This window comes from Mastomys coucha, unplaced genomic scaffold (assembly GCF_008632895.1).
Source record: "Mastomys coucha isolate ucsf_1 unplaced genomic scaffold, UCSF_Mcou_1 pScaffold13, whole genome shotgun sequence".
NCBI classification, from domain to species: domain Eukaryota; kingdom Metazoa; phylum Chordata; class Mammalia; order Rodentia; family Muridae; genus Mastomys; species Mastomys coucha.
The window spans coordinates 76,264,222-76,279,301 of NW_022196895.1; the positions used below are offsets into that span (position 1 = coordinate 76,264,222).

General features: G+C 45.7%; 1 long non-coding RNA gene across 1 annotated transcript in view; it reads left to right on the forward strand.

Annotated features, from left to right (window-relative positions):
- LOC116087414 overlaps nt 1-15,080 on the forward strand; it is a 46,062-nt gene that overhangs the window by 6,203 nt on the left and 24,779 nt on the right. Inside the window, exon 2 of the long non-coding RNA XR_004117426.1 lies at nt 11,085-11,160. This is a non-coding gene — a long non-coding RNA (uncharacterized LOC116087414). The remainder of the gene's footprint in view (nt 1-11,084; nt 11,161-15,080) is intronic.

A 15,080-nucleotide genomic window follows, 5' to 3' on the forward strand; every position in this document is an offset into this window, starting at 1 on the left:
TAGCTCCTTGACTATGGACTGTGGCCAGCCACTTGGTAGCACTGCCTCTGAGTTTCCTGTGTGCGACCCTCCTGTTCTGACAGTCTCTAAGTGCCAGTGTGTAGTTACTTTTCTTGCTGATGTCACCAAATACCCAACAAGAAACAATGTTAGGGAGGGAAGGTTTATTTTGGCATACTGTATGAAGGGATGAAATCTACGATGGTCAGGAAGGCTCTTACAGCATCCAGTCACACTGCGTCTCTACGCCGGAAGCAGAGCAGGAAAGAGGCTCAAGACCCACTCACTCCCAGTGACCCTCTTTCTCTAGTGAGGCTCCACTTGCTGAAGGCCCCATAGCCATGGAAAACAGCACCACCAGCCAGGAACCAAGTATGCAAATCCGTGAGCGTATGGAAGACGTTTTACATTCAACTCACATTCCGCCCTTGCTGCCCCTACTCCACAGGCCGTCTCATAAAGCAAACCGCTCTTATTCCAACTTCAGAAGTTCCTAAGCTTTAACAGCCCCAGCATGATGGAAACTCTGACCCTAAGTTTTCCATTGCAGATCCAGCCTGGTTATCACAGCTTCAGGTATTGCACTCGTTGGGTCTGCTCTGGTTCTGTTGCACACTGCCTGACATTGAAGTCTGGATGGAAGCCTCAGTGAGTCTGTAAATCTTACCTACTGTATGCCTGAAGAGCTAACATCACATTATAGCTTAGTTAATTTTTCTTTTGTTGTGACAAACACTCACAAGAAACCACCTTAGGGATCAGATGTTTACTTTAGCTCATAATTTCAGGGTTACCAGTACCTTGGTGGGAGAGCATGGGTTAGACCAGGGCAGCTGCTCACATCTTGGCAGCTGGAAAGCAAAGATCTTGGGTTGGAATAAGGGCCAGGGCATAACCTTAATGACGAACTTAGTGATATGCTTTTGCCAGCCATTCTTTTTTTTTATCTCATTTATTTATTTTTTAAATAATTTTTATTAGATATTTTCTTTATTTACATGTCATATGATTTCTCCTTTCCCAGTTTACCCTCCAAAAAACAAACAAACAAACAAAAACAACAAGAACAAACCCTTGTTGCCTCCCCCCTCCCCATGCCTGCCACCCCACCCTCTCCCACTTATTGGCCCTGGCATTCCCCTACACTGGGGTACAGAACCTTCACAGGGCCAAGGTCCTCTCCTCCTATTGATGACCGACTTTGCAATCCTCTACTGTACACATGCTGCCAGAGCAATCAGTCCCACCATGTATGGTCCTTGGTTGGTGGTTGAGTCCCTGGGAGCTCTGAGGGTACTAGTTAGTTCATATTGTTGTTCATCCTAAGGGGCTGCAAACCCTTCAGCTCCTTTGTTGCCAGCCATTCTAAACCTCCTCAAACTGTTCTGTTGGTGGGGACCATGGCCTTAAAGGTAATTTCCCCGGGAGGTGTTTTACACTCAAGTCACAGACTTCTACCCAGCTCCCATATGCTCATGACCAACTACCTTGCAATGCAAAATGTACTCACATTCTTTTGTTTGTTTGTTTTTCAAGACTGAATTTCTCTGTGTTGCCTTGGCTGTCCTGGAACTCACTTTATATACCAGTATACCAGTCTGGCCTTGAACTCAGAGATCCATCTGGCCCTGCTTCCCAACTAATGGGATTAAAGGGATGTGCCACCATATCCAGGGAAAGCCCTTATTTTCTTCCAGCGTTGCTCAAAAGTCTAACTTTTTTCTGAGACTCAAGGGTCTTTTTTTTTTTTTTTGGTTTATCGAGACAGGGTTTCTCTGTGTAGCCCTGGCTGTCCTCGAACTCACTCTGTAGACCAAGCTGGCCTCCAACTCAGAAATCCACCTGCCTCTGCCTCCCAAGTGCTGGGATTAAAGGCGTGCACCACCATCGCCTTGCCAAGACTCAAGGGTCTTAACTACGAGCTCCCATGAAACCAAAACCAAGCTACATTCTTCCAATATCCAATAGTACAGAGGAAACCTTCGGTATTAGTTAATGTGCCCTCCACGGCACCAGAATACCTAACAAAAGCAGTTTAAGCAGGAAAGGGTCTATTCTGGGTCACACGTAGGGAATAAAGTTGACTGTGATGGGAGAGGAGTGGTGGCAGAAATGCAGGACAGCTCTTCATGTGGCATCTAGAGTCTTGAGGCAGAGAGAGCAGATGCTGGTACTCAGATCACTGCTTGCTTAATTCCATCCAGAACCCCACCCCATGCGATGGCCCTGTCCACAGTCCACCTGGGTTTTTGTGCTTAGTTAAGCATTGTGGAAACACCCTCATAGGCACACCCAGAGGCATGTTTCTGTGGCGATTCTAAATCCAGTTTAGTTGACAATTAAAATTAACCATTACTTACCCCTATTTTGAAGAGGAGGAGGAAGAAGAAGTAGAGGGAGAGGGAGAGGGAGAGAGAAGGAGAGGGAGAGAGAGGGGTAGAGGAAGAAGGAGAAGGAAGAGGAGGAGGAGGAAGAGGAGGAGGAGGAAGAAGAGAAGAGGAAGAGGAGGAGGAGGAAGAGGAGGAGGAGGAGGAGGAGGAAGAGGAAGAGGAAGAAGAAGCACAGGAGGAGAGGAAGGAAAAACAAGTCCAAACCATGATAAAATCCCATCTAGCAAACACTAAACCCTGCAGCTCTAGATCTGACATCTGGGACGTATGTTGGCACCACCTAGGCTTTGATGATCTTGGATAGTTGTGTACTGGGGACCAGTTGTGGTTTCGAGTCCTCTTTTTTCTCCCCTAAGTATTCAGGTGCTGCTGCATACCAGGCTGCAAGGATGAAGTAGAGTCCCGACCAGATGGGGTCTGAGGAGTCCAGTCTGTCTGGGAGTGAGTGCAGGCGGGTGAGGGGGGCCTTCTGTGAGGACTTTAGTGTTACAGCTGTTTTGGGAGATACTCAATGAAATAGCTCTCTTATACAGTCTTCAGTGAAACAACTGGAGAGCATATACTTTATTCAGGTGACGTTGGAGAGTGGGTGGAATTTTCAGGGTGATTGTAAAATCATTGGCTGGAGCGTGAATGCCTCATTGGGATAGAGAGACGTTCCAGGAGTCTTAGGTACTTCCTGGGCATGTTCTTATTGGGAAAGAGGAAACTGAACTTGTAGATTTTCCAAGGACAGTGTGACATTCCTCAGGGGTCAGGCAGAGAAGAGGAAGCTCCTCTAAGAAAGAGGAGTCCTCCATTTTGCATGGAACTCAGAGGAGCCATCCAGACATGGTAGACTTCGACCTGTAACAGATAGCATCAGGGATCTTGAGCTGGTTCCACTCAGTGTCTACAGCTTTCCTGCAGATGGACCACATACATTCCAGGCATCACCAAGATCTTGGGGTTCCCATTCCAACTTGGGTTAAACCTTCACTGCTGCACTTCTGGCTGCCAGGCCCCTGCCTGAGTCCCCACCTTGGCTTTCTTGGACGATGGACTAAGATGTGGAACTGTAAACTGAAATAAAGCTCTTCCTCTCAAAGTTGCTTTGGATCATGGTGTTTAGCACAGCAATAGGAGCTGTAAGATTTCCACCATTGCTGGGATATGAAACTTCAATAAAGTCTTGTGACTGAACATCATCACACTAAGATCTTTTGTTTCGACACAGGGAAGTCTCGGTGGTAAAATGCTTGCCTAGTGAGGCCTGGATTCGATCTTTAGAACAGTGAGGACAGAGACTTTTTATTTCTAGGGCATCAGTAGAGTCAGTGGCATTTTCTATGAGAAGTCACATCATTTATGAACAGTAACTTATCTTCCCAACCTTGTCTTCCCCTTGGCCTGCCATCTTAGTTGATTCTCTAGACAGAAGTGACCAGGGTTAGCCATGACAGGGTCCCCACTTCATTCTAGATTTTTTTAAAAAATATTTTTTATTGGATATTTTATTTATTTACATTTCAAATGTTTTCCCCTTTCCAGGTCTTCCCTTCAGAAACTTCTTATCCCATCCCCCATCCCCCTGCCTCTATGAGGATGCTCCCTGACCCACCCATCCACTCCCATCTTCCCTCCCTGGCATTCCCCTACACTGGGGCATTGGACACCCTTAGGCCCAAGGGCCTCTCCTCCCACTGATGTCCAACAAGACCATCCTCTGCCACATATGTGGCCAGCACCATGGGTTGCTCTATGTGTATTCTTTGGTTGGTGGTCCAGTCCCCAGGAACTCTGGGGGGTCTGGCCTGTTGACACTGTTGCTCCCTCCATGGGGCTGCAAACCCCCCCAGCTCCTTCAATCCCTTCTCCAACTCCTCCATTGGGGACCCCATGTTCAGCCCAATGGTTGGCTGCAAGCATCTGCTTCTGTATTTGTCAGGCTCTGGCAGAGCCTCTCAGGAGACAGCCATATGAGGCTTCCATCAGCTAGCACTTCCTGGCATCCGTAATAGCTTCTGGGTTTGATGACTGTATATGGGATGGATCCTCATGTGGGGCAGTCTCTAGATGGCCTTTCCTTCAGTCTCTGCCCTACATTTTGTCTCCATATTTCCTCCTGTAAATATTTTGTTCACCCTTCTAAGAAGCACTGAAGCATCCACACTTTGTTCTTCCTTCTTAAGCTTCATGTTGTTTGTGAATTGTTTCTTGGATATTCCATGCTCTGCCTAACATCCACTTACCAGTGAGTACATACCATGTGTGATCTTTTGTGACTGAGTTACCTCACTCAGGATGATATTTTGTAGATCCATCCATTTGCCTGTGAATTTCATAAATTCATTGTTTTTAATAGCTGAGTAGTACTCCACTGTGTAAATGTACCACATTTTCTGTATCAATTCCTCTGTTGAGGGATACCTGGGTTGTTTCCAGCTTCTGGCTCAAGTCCAGGTGGACCAAGGACCAAGGTTTTATATCCACATAAAACCAGATATACTGAATTTAATAGAAGAGGAAGTGGGAAAAAGTCTCGAACATATGGGCACAGGGGAAAAGTTCCTGAACAGAACACCAGTAGCTTATGCTCTAAGATCAAGAATTGACAAATGGGACCTCATAAAATTGCAAAGCTTCTGTAAGGCAAAGGACACTGTGAATAGGACAAAATGGCAACCAACAGATTGGGAAAAGATCTTTACCAACCCTATATCCGATAGAGGACTAATATCCAATAAATACCAAGAACTCTAGAAGTTAGACTCCAGAGAACCAAATAACCCTGTTAAAAAGTGGGGTACAGAGCTAAACAAAGAATTCTCAACTGAGGAAACTCGAATGGCCAAGAAGCACCTAAAGAAATGTTCAACATCCTTAGTCATCAGGGGAATGCAAATCAAAACAACCCTGAGATTCCACTTCACACCAGTCAGAATGGCTAAGATCAAAAACTCAGGTGACAGCAGATGCTGGCGAGGATGTGGAGAAAGAGGAACACTCTTCCATTGCTGGTGGGATTGCAAGCTGGTACAACCACTCTGGAAATCTGTCTGGCAGTTCCTCAGAAAATTAGACATAGTACTACCTGAGGACCCAGCAATACCACTCCTGGGCATATACCCAGAAGATGCTCCAACATGTAATAAGGACACATGCTCCACTATGTCCATAGCAGCCTAATAATGTATAATAATGTATAATAGTCATTCTAGATGTTAAAAGGAGAATTCTAACACGTTCTTGTTATGGACGGTGTCTACTAAGGCAGACATTATTTTTCAAGGGAGCGAAACTAGAATCCTGTCTTAGTTACTTTTCTATTGCTATGAAGAGACTCCTTGACCAAGGCAACTTATTAAAAAACCACTTAATTTAGGGACTCTATTACAGTCTCCCAGCATGAATCTTTGACCAGCATGGTGGAGAGCTTGGTGACAGGCAGGCAAACATGTCACTGGAGCAGTAGCTGAGAGCTTGCGTCTGATCCACTAGCCCAAGGCAGGGAGAGAGAGCTAAGTGAGATGGTGTGGGCTTTTGAAACCTCAATGCCCCCAGCCCCACTGAGGTACCTTCCCCAATAAGGTCCCACCTCCTAATCTTTACCAAACAGTTCCAACAACTAAGGACCAAACATTCAAATATATGCTCCTCTGGGGGCCATTCTCACTCAAGCCACTACAAATCTATTCCTCGTCTCCTGAGATATTCTCATGGCTATGTCAGAATATTATCAAATATCAGCCTTCATCAGCTGATAGACTAGCTTACATGCATATGTGCATACTTGAATATATACATGTATGTGATTCTATCTATACCTAAATAAAGTTGTGTATTTCTGAGATAAGCTCATTCAGTTCCAGATAGCTTTTTCCTTGGAACCTCATGTTTTGGAGTGAGATTACCTCTGATGTCTCTCCTCTCTGGCTTATCCAGGCTTAGTTTGGCTCCACAACTTCACCCGTCTTGTGGAACAGCTTGGGGGAACTTTCCCTATTTTCTGTTTCTGGTTCTGTTTTGAAAGATTTCTAGCAAGTTTTGAAAGTTTGGTGTAATAAGTCTTTACACGCCACGCTCAGTGTTTTGAGGAATTGTCGATTTTAGATCAGGGGGCCCATGCTCTTATGTCTCCACCAGCTGTCCGTTCTTGAAGGCCTTCAAGCTGGAAGTCACGGGCAGCTCTCCTTTCCTTGTGGTCTCTCTGGAACTCTGAGCAAGCTCTTGGTTAGCACTCCTGAGTTTCTGCTTTATCCTCCCACTCCTGTGAGTTTTCTTTCCTTTCCTGACTTCTGTATAAACAGAAGTTCAGTGGTAGCTCACACCTTTAATCCCAGTACTTGGGAGGCAGAGGCAGGCAGATTTCTGAGTTGGAGGCCAGCTTGGTCTACAGAGTGAGTTCCAGGATAGCCAGGCCTACACAGCAAAACCCTGTCTCGAAAAACCAAAAAAAAAAAAAAAAAAAAAAAAAAAAAAAAAAAAAAAAAAAAAAAAGAAAAGAAAAGAAAAAAAAAGTTCAGTGTCCTCGGGCCCACACTCCATGTGTTAGTCTGTGCTCACCAGTTGGTTGTCTTCTACTTTGACATTTTAATTCAACAATTGATACTGGCATTTATAAACCTCTTCAGATTTTTTTAAGTGCTTCTTCATTTGTTAGATTCTGGCGTGGGTCCCCCACTAGAGAAGAAACAGGAAGGAGATCGCTACAAATTACATGAGCTTTATTATTGCCAGTATACTGGGTTCGTCCTGCATTCAGAGCAAAGGGGACGACCAGGAACAAAAGCACACACACTTTTTATACCTTTCAGTACATGGGTTTACAGCATGAGTTGGTTATCTCTCATTGGTGGAGCCCATTGCCTTTTGTTCTCATTGACCTTTATGCCCCAGGTGAGGGGGAGATACCGATTGCACGTAGGAGGGGTGAGGGGGATCCACCCTCTCAGGGATGTTTCCTGGAACCGGGCATTACTCCCCACAATTAGGGCATCTCCTGGGGACTGATGTTTGCTCGGTAAACTCTTCTGAAGCTCTGTCTTTAGGCTTAATGGACATTCCTTGCTCCTTGGTATTTTTATGAGGTGTCCCTATTTGCTCAATTTTTACAGTTTGAAATTTTTCAGAATTTTTCAGTTTTAAAGGCCAGAAGACATAGCCTCACTGAATAAATTTGCTTATGACTTATACACAAATCACCATCTAATTTGCTTCTCATCTTATTTTTTTTTCCATTCACTGGAGAGCTTATAAAAAAGTAGGTCTCAAGATGGACCGTTAGCAGCGTAATTTAAAACAGAATAGGCTAGCGTCCTAGACAAGTACTACAGGGCAGATACAAGGATAAACTTCAGATGGAGAGGTCCTCTCCCATCCTGGCCTCTATCCAGTCGCTCCACATCACCATGCCGTACCAATGAGACCAGCATCCACTACTCTTAGAGTTCTATTCTAAGATCCTTAGGTCTGTTCTACATTGACACCACATGACCATGACACTATAGCTTCACAACGAGTTTGAAATCTAGTCGTGTGTTTTCCAAATTCTTTCTCTGTCGTGATGTTCTAACGGTTCCAGATTCTCGTCATCTAAATGAACAGCTTGGCTTTACCTATTTCCACAGAAGCCTACAGACATTTTAACGGTGACCGTTGTATTGAATCTGTAGCAATTTGCAGAGAGCTGACATATAAACATGATTAAATCTTTTAATCTGTGGGTGTAGGTTGTCTCTACTTATTTAGGGTTATGCTTGGTGTGTGAAGCAGCTGTAGACCCAGCTCTCATGGTTCTGCAAATCTCAGAGAATAAATGTCACATGTTTTTGTTACACGTAATAAAAAGCATTTTCTTTTAAAATTGCTTTCTAGGCTGGACCTTGCTCTGTAGCCCTGACTGGACTGGAGCTCATGGCACAGATGCCGCTGGCCTCGAATCTTACAGAGATCTTCCTGCTTCAGAGTCCTGAGTGCGGAGATTGAAGACCTTTGCTCACTGTGGCAGGCATTCTATTCTTGTTGGGGCTGTTTTTAGTGGAATTGTTTTCTTAATTGAATGCTTAGGTTGCTTGCTGATAGCATATAAAATACTATAGATTTTGTGTCCCATAATCCTGATAAGTTATCACATTGAGTAGGCTTTTTCTTTTGTAGTTTCCCTATCTGTCTGTCTGTCTGTCTGTCTGTCTATCTATCTATCTATCTATCTATCTATCTGTCTATCTATCTAATATAGATGGGGTTGATTGTTAACAGACAATTTTCTATCAATATCTGTGGCTCTGATCCGCATTCCTTTTCCCTTCCTTCCCTCTAGAAGTCTAAAACTTGGAGCATAGGGCTGAGCTGAAGGATTAGAACTGACTTCTTGTTTTATATCTACGGGGGAGGGGCTTAGCCTTTACCATCCTCTCTGATGCTAGCTGTGGGCTTTGTACATTGCCGTTAGCAGATTGAGAACAACTCCGTCTTCCCAGGCTCTGTTTGTTGAAAGGTTAAAAGAAAAAAAAATCACGAACGGATGTTGAGCTTTATTATTCTTTCCCTACGTTTTCTACAAACCGGTGGATTTTCAGATGGGAGAACAGGCTTGCATTATCCTGCAGCTGGCCATCGCTCAGGGTACTATTTCATGCCACTGGAACCTTGGTATCAGGGTAACACTTGCTTCCTAGAATGAGCTCAGAAGTTTTATATATTTAATCCTTTTCCAGAAAGAGTTATATAGGATTGGTGTGATGTTTTCTTCAGCATCTTGAGAGACATGAGCTGGGTCTGAGCTTTCTTCTGTGGATACTCTTTTGGTCTCAATTAAATTCCTTTATTTGCTATAGGCTGTTCAGGCATTTCATTTCTTCTGGAGACACTTGTGATTATTTGCATCTTTCTAGTTTTTTTCATGTTAAGTTGTGTACAGGAGTTGGTGTGCTCACCACAGTAATTTCTTTTCTTTTCTTTCTTCTTCTTCTTCTTTTTTTTTTTTTGGATATTTTCCTTTATTTACATTTCAAATGTTTTCTCCTTTCCAAGTCTCCCTTTTGGAAACCCCCATCCCATTACCCCTCCCCCTGCCTCTATGAGGGTGCTCCCTCACCCACCCACCCACTTCTGTCTTCCCGCCCTGGCATTCCCCTATATTGGGGCATCGAACACCCTCAGGCCCAAGGGCTTCTTCTCCCACAGATGTCCAACAAGCCCATCAATGCTTTGCCACATATGCAGCCAGCCCCATGGGTTGTTCCACGTGTATTCTTTGGTTGGGGGTCTGGCCTGTTGACATTGTTGCTCCCTCTATGGGGCTGCAACCCCCATCAGCTCCTTCAGTTCCTTCTCCAACTCCTCCACTGGGGACCCCCAAGCTCAGTCCAATGGTTGTCTGTGAGCATCTGCCTCTGTATTTGTCAGGGTCTGGCAGAGCCTCTCAGGAGACAGCCATATCAGGCTTCCATTAGCAAGCACTTCCCGGCATTCACAATAGCGTCCAGGTTTGGTGGCTGTATATAGGATGGATCCCCGGGTGGGCCCACAGTAATTTCATTGTTGGTACAGTCGGCAGTGAGGTCCCTTTCCCTCACGACTCCTGCCTTCTTTGCTTCCAGTCTCTTTCCTTGGTCAGTCTGTCTCAGGGCTCTCATGGGTTCTATGTTGTTGATGCTCTGGTGGCTGCCCCTTGCGTCATCATCGATTAGGTCTGGCTTGCAGATGAACCTCTGGGTTCACAGCCCTGAAGAGCAAGGCAAGCAAGCAGGGCCAGACAGGAAGGAGCATTAGAGGGGAGGCAGGCAGAGCATCCCAGAGTCTGGCCCAGGGTTCCACGTGGATGCAGCTCTCCAGTTCATTCCCCATGTCTGCTCGCACTTTGCAAGAGCTGGCACCCTGGAGGCAGCACCATCTGCCTCTTGCTTTGGGCAGTACTTCAGGTTTGCAGATGAAGAGACTTCCAGATCTGACAGAGGAGGACCCCTTAGGGCGTAGGTAACATGAACTTGCCAAGCCTGAGGGTCACCCTGGGTCCTCAGAGACCCCTGTAGCAGCATCTTCAACATTTGTACAGGCAGCTTGTTCTTGTACATAGAGCTGCAAGGAGCTGTTCTCAGGATTCCTTCTGAAGATATGAAGCTATGCTCTGTGCAGACAACTTCGTTTTCCTTCTGATCCACACCTGTAGCTGTGTGTGGCTGTAGCTGCATCTCAGCTGGAAAATTAACACTTGAATCCTAAATAATAATAATTACTGTTTCTGGTTATTTTGAATCCACTGACAAAGACCTTTACAGAATAATTGCACTGATCAATCCCATGGAGGTGCAGAGGAAGATCCTCGTGTTGGTGTGTGATGAGAACATTAGTGGGAATTCTCCGTCGGCATTCTGTGTGGCGAGTCTAATTGCGAGGAATGTATCGTGTTAAAATGCCTGACGTAGGGTCTTGTAATAACACACGGCTCCCATCAAGGAGCAGATGTTTCTTACTCCCCTAGAATAAAACATCATAATTTAACCACACCCACCAGCCCAGTAGAGCAGGAGTGAAGGCCTGTGTGCATGGCTCAGATCTGTAATTGCAGCCCTGGAGTCTCAGTGGGGGAAGGTGGCCTTAAAAAGAAACAACTTAGTCAATCTCAGAGAAGGGGTCCCAGGGTGGCTGTGCTCCCAGAAACTGAGACAAGGTTGCCAAACATACATGAAACAATTGTTTCTATATTTTCAGACCTGTGATCCCGGGTGTCAGACTTCACATTCCCACTACCAAATGAGGCTAAGAGTCTCCCTGAGCTTCAGGTCACGTAAGTCTACCATAGATAATGGACCATTCCTTTCTGCTCATAAGACACTTTTCACACTATTCTTTTTAGAACTCTGAAAACAAACTGTCCATATTATAGTCTCCTTGAAATGTTCATGTAAACGATTCTCATTGTATTCGGAAGGTTAGGAAACCATCATCACCCTTTTTTAATTTCATAAAAGACCCCAGGAAAACTCCCTCTCTCCAACCCATGGGAACAGAAGGAACTTGTCTCTCCGATGTAATGAGAGAAGTGACCACTAGATGGAGACCGCTCTCCATAGCCTTGTGTGCTGAGTGGCCTGGGCTGTGGTCCTACAGTGGGGAAATACAGGGAGGCAAGTTTTGTCTTCTCAAGTGCCCAGAACACACCACACCTGCAGCCCTGGAATGGCCTTTTAGGAAGAGTGTGAACCATCATGTTTATTTGATTACAAATCTGTTATGCTTGATTGATTATATATATATATATATATATATTTTGAATGTGTGCTAGAGAGAATCATTTAGCTAGTGGTGTTACACGTTCTTGAGGATGCGACTAAATTCTTTTAAAGAAAAGACTGTTAAGTGCTAGTGTAATGAAGAATGGGTTGGGTGATGTACACCTTTAATCCTAGCATTCAGGAGGCAGAGGCTGGGGAAATCTGCGTGCATCTAAGGCCAGCCTCATCAACAGACTCAATCTTAGGGCAGCCACAGTTACATGTAAGACACTGTTTCAAAACAACAACAAACTAATTAAGGGGTGTGAGATATGATTGACAGCATTCCGGTTGTATGAGGGGCAAGGTTGTGAGGGGGAGGTGCAGGTGTTGGTGGCAGAAGATGCAGGTTCCTCCCCCCCCCACGCCCCCAACTCTCAGAAGCCTTTTAATTCAGAGTGAGTGGGAATTCTGTTTCTGGAAATGAATAGCAACTAGTATCTAATGAGGTGTTTGGGACATTTTCACCACTGAGGGAGGGATAATTTGCTGCTCTCAGGCCTCCGAAGCAGGCGGCCTTTGATTTACTTCATGCCATCAGATAAGCGAAGGGAAGGTCCACCCAAGGATGAGAATGGAACTTCATCATGCAGATAATGCAATCAGGAAGTAGCTCTTTATGGAATTAGGGACCCATCCCCGTGAGCTAGGAGTTATGGGTGTCACTGGGTGCTTAGTGGGCGTGGAGGAGGAGAGATTCAGGATCTTTGGGCCACATGGCCATCCGTGAGACTTAGCTAGCTACTCTGAAACTTGACAATCAAGTTAGTGAATTGCTTGGGTTTTCTGGCTCCATTCTACTGAGATGTATCTCAGGGCTAGGAGGTCTCTCTTTTCCCCCAAGTGCCTCTCCCTTTCCATGCAATGTTGCATAGATATGTGAGTGTACACCCATATATTCATGTAAGTATGGGTGGACTCCCAAGGCGTCTTGGACTATCTGACTTTAGTGATCAGAGGCCCAACCACCCTATTATCCTCATTTTCTGAGGATATCTTACAATCTGAGTAGTCGATGGGACTGGTGACCAAAGAGGTACTCAGACAAAGGTACTCAGCTTTGGGTCATCTATAGATTTTCTTTGGGTCTGTTACTGGCATCGTTCTGCCCTTGCTCACACACATCTGTGTGCGCCTGCCTTCAGGCAGGTCAGCCACTGCTTTCTCCTAGAGAAGCATAGACGGAAGGAATGTGATCCTGTTAGGGATGCTTCTTAGCATAGTTGCAGGCTCTGGGGTAGGAGTGCCCACACTTCCTCTCTCTCATGTTCATGTGGACAAGCACAGCATTGCACAATGCTCTTTCATGGAAGGAGTTTGTCCTATTATTAAGCATCTGCTCGCAGTGCTTGGGGGCGAAGAGAAAAGACATTTTAGAAACATTTACCGAGGGACCGAGTCGATGGCTAAATAAGCGCAGCATCTGGTCCCGGTGCATCGTCTCTTAGGCACCCTACAAGCCACAGCCTGCAGGGAGCTGGGGCGGGGGACATCTCTGTCACCCACTTACCAAACGTGGCATGATGCACAGGGCTCTGTGCAAGTTTGTCACACCCACACTGACGGGTGCTCTCCAGTCTGCATTCTTAACTGTCACCACACCGAGGCACAATTGGATCTTCAGATACTACGAGTGCAAAGTGAAGTTTATTTTTCTGTACGTACCACATCCTCCAACCAAACCTGTGCCTCCCTGCTTAGCGAACATGGTGAGGATTGGCCTCAGGAGGGCTGTCATCGTGTCCCAGTAACAGTGGACGGTTTCAGAGGAGCCCAAGGTTAACTGGAAGACAGAAAGACTTGGTGTGTCCTAAAAGGGACACAGGAGAGTGGGAAGGAAGAGAGTTGTAGAAGGAAGAGAGCTGTAGATGGTGGAGAACGAGGAGAGGCCACAGCAGGAGAAACCCCTGACACAGCTCAGCCCTGGGACGTGGGCCAGGGCTGAATAGAGCCCCCTCCTCACCTACCCTGCCTCTTCTTTCCCTGTGTCTCTCCTCTCTTCCTTTCCATATCTCTTAACTCTTGGAGGATTCATTAGCAGACATCTCATTTAGCGATAGCCGTAGTTACAGATGTGAAAATATTTATCAGAAACACATCTCAACTAAATAAATGTAAGATTTTGAGAAATGGGTATGAAAACAGCTTAAGGAAAGATAAAACCACGTCTCAAGATACAGCGAAGACTGGATATAGCTCCAAAGTGACGGAGCCTGGGCGCTGCAGCAGCCAGCTGTGATGAGCACACGCTACAGGGCTGTGTGATCAGCACAGCAGCCGAGAGGCAGGCAACCTGTGTCCACTGGCTCATCGAACTGGAGCAAGTGACACTATTTTTGGAGGGGGAAGTGTGGAGAGAAGCTTCCAGCGTGGCCTCTTTTTGATGTTTCTTAGCTTCGTTCTTTGTTAATATGTTCATGGTTTCCTCTTCCTCCGTGACTTTAAATAATCATAATTTATCATCTTGGCTCTCTTCTCCCTTCTGTCAATCCTCTTGATCCTTCCTGTGGCTGTCCATTTTGCATGGCTACCTGCCATCTCCTAAGCCTCCTTACACGCTTCTGGGAGGGGTGGGCACTGTGTGGGAACTTGGCGATCAAGTCAGTGAGTGGCTAGCATTTGAAGGGGGTGACTTGTCTCCTTAGCCCACCAAACCATGTTCTGACCCACAACATCTACAGTCATGACCAGCTTTCCAGCATGATGCTCAGAGGAGAAGCTCACAGGCCAGTGGGCCAGGCTCCACAAAGTCCCTGAATATTAGATCAGTGTCGAGAAGGATTTGCTTATTTCTGGTCTGTAGCCCAGGCTAGCCTGAAACTTACTATATAGCTCAGGTTTGTCTTGATCTCTTAGTAATCCTCTTGCCTTAACCTCACAAGGGCTAGGCACCAGCCACTCTACCCGTCTCTGGCTATCGTTCAAATGACGAAGTCCTGGTAGGTAGGGACTGAGGCAGAGAGTTTGTCCATAAGCTCCGTTTGTACCACAGACTACTGTCTGATGAGCAGACATTCAGAGTCTCCTGATTCTTGGCTCTCAGCTTCCACCACACTGTGCGTCCTGCAGGAGGAGGGCAGAGTCTGAACATACAGAGCGGTGTACTCGTTTTCCTTAAACTAAAATAAATGCTCTGAAAAAGAAAACGGCACAGCAAACTTCTCAAGAAATAGTCCTTTAGTTTTAACTGAGATGTTAAAGGCCTTATAAAAATAAATTTAAGCTGGGCTTGGTGGCTCATGCCTGCGAACTCAGAGATCTATCTGGAGAGGGGCAGGGAGATTGACCTGGGTTCTAGGCCAGCCAGCATTACATTCTGATGCGTTCCCTCAAACAATCAAAATCCAAACTTTAAAGCCAAAGTCCCCTTGACAGTGACAAGGTTTGCCTTGGTATGGATGCCAGACAAGCACAGAAGTCAGCAGAACCTTCT